We start from the raw sequence: 2,500 nt of genomic DNA, 5'->3' as shown, positions 1-2,500 counted from the left end.
TTTATTTTTTCGAGCTTCGAGCAGCAACAGCATTTACATTGATGTGTAGACAAGAAAACGCAACATGTGATAATATGCATCTTTACCATCTCCAATGTGTCGGGCTGAAGTAGCACAATGGTGAGAAGTAAATTAAAAGGGGTAGCCCTATTCGTCCTTAAGGTCGAATAGCTTCAACCGTGGTTGCCGTACGTACGGACAAATCGTGTTGCTTGCACTATTCGTCCTTCACACTAAAGCTGGGCAATATTCCGTTTTTGCTTTTACTGAGCTGGATTCGAATCCACGTAATTACATTATATATCCGTATCGTCTTAAATGTTTCACAAACCCCACCTCCTCTGTTTGTGAGTCAAATAATCAGTTATGTGTGTTTTTTTTGAGGTGTGTGTGTGTGTGTGTGTGTGTGTGTGTGTGTTAATTTCGTGGGGTTTTTTTGTTTGTTTTTTTCTTCTGGGATATGATTTTTATTCCAGAATGGTGATTGATTTCTTATAAGGAACAATTGTCGTGTTCTCCTATTGGTAAGTATCCAATTCAAATACCTGCTCGAGAGTTTGGGTTGGCTAGGCACAGAGGAAGATTCGGCAGGTTTTCTTTTTTTTTTTTTTTTTTTGGAGGGGGGGGGGGGGTTGTTGTTGTTTTGTTTTTTTTGCTGTTGTTTTTTTTTTTTGGGGGGGGGGGGGGGGTTATTGTTCTTTTTTATTTGTTTTCTCTTGTTGGTATTTTCCCTGCTTTTGTTTGATTTGTGTGTGTGTGTGTGTGTGTGTGTGTGTGTACGTGTGTTTTGCCTTTTTTACATTTTTTTTCAATCTATAATAGTGGGTAAGCACTCAGTAACTATTTGTTTTAAATGACTAGTATTCAATTTGTCAAAATATTATATTAGTTATTAGTTATTAATTAAATAGTATAAGCAGCGCAAGAAAAAAAAACAACACCAAATTTCTGTATCTGTTAAGAAGCAGTTTTATAAAAAAATGTTATAATCTTGATAATTCAGTGAGTGCCATCAATAATAGCTTGAATTTAGCCAAAATTTTTGAACGATGTCGATACCTGTCCTTTAACTTCAGAAAATTTTGTTATAAGTTGTACATCCTTGAGTAGACTAGCTGTATGACATAATGATAGATTTAATTCATGGCGAATTCAATGCGTTTTCAAATTGGCAGTAAACGAGGTAATTGTATAGACGGGGTGGAATTTGGCGGCTTTACAACACGCAAATTAATTCCAAAGCCGAAAGCACAACCTCTGCATTTAAACTTATCTCCATAGACGATGTCAATATATTAAAGATTAATAAAGGACATTAATACCAAGTCCTCAATATTTTCAGTACTACATTCGTTAGCTAATACTATTAAGTATTTGGTATCCACTTTTGCCCTGACGAGAAGTTAGAATGTCAACGGGCTGGGATTTAAAATGTCAACGGGTTGAAACTGGGTGAAATAGAATGATACAGAACATAAAAGCCCAGTTCGGCCTAAGAACAATAACTTGCCTATGTTCTTAAACTCAGAACAAGGGGTAATGTTGTCAGGGGGTTGGGGTTGTTGTTTTGATCTGGGTATGGTCTGATAAAGTTACGATTACTGGCCAAAAACAAATTCCTAGCTTTAGTTTAAAATTAAAAAATAGAAAGACGGAAATATATACATAATAAGATTGATATATTTAAAACAATGGTTACAAGAAAAATAAATCCACGATTTTTCTCAATAATTCTGTACTCAAACAGCTTTGTATGCAAATGCTGTATTCCAGATGTGTAATTTGGCTTATCGCCACTCAAGGTGGTTAACGTGTCTATGTACGCAGTGATACAGACCTGCCAAGCATTCGACTTATTGTGTTATAGTGGAAAAAAGAATACCGTTTCGAAAGGGATTTGTGCTGCATTGTAGGTTAACAAACACGCAGGTCTGACATCCGAATCCACTTATGGGCCTGGTTTAACATTGTTGTATAATGTATTTTGCGTCATTTTTTAAAAGATTTTTATTACAAGAATGAGCCCATAAGGAAATGGTTATCAGACCTAAAAATAATTGCACGTCGATCCACGTCAATTTTAAAACCATCACCATCACTACCACAAGCACTTTTACAACATTATCATTACCATCAGAATCGCTACCACCATCATTTGCACAATATCATAAGTATCATCAGCACCACAATCAATATCACCACCACAGCATTATACCTACCATTACCATGGTCATATCAATTATTGCCATCACTAGCAAAATCATAACTATCATCTCAGCCACCACCACTCTAGGAAACAATCATTTTAAATATCAATACCATACGCGCACACAAAGGCGTCACCATTGCCATCAACTTTATCACTCTAGCTTCTTGATCAGTGACATCACCACTACCATCATTTCATCATCGAAACAAGAATAACATCACTGCTATCATTGTCACAAATACTAACGAGAGTTTTTATATAGCGCAATATCCGCTCGAAGTCTCAAAGCGC

This window comes from Berghia stephanieae, chromosome 10 (assembly GCF_034508935.2).
Source record: "Berghia stephanieae isolate SIO BIC M18660-M18661 chromosome 10, UCSD_Bste_1.3, whole genome shotgun sequence".
In the NCBI taxonomy this organism is placed as follows: domain Eukaryota; kingdom Metazoa; phylum Mollusca; class Gastropoda; order Nudibranchia; family Aeolidiidae; genus Berghia; species Berghia stephanieae.
The sequence above is the reverse complement of the archived record's forward strand: the minus strand, read 5'-3'. Positions refer to the sequence as shown.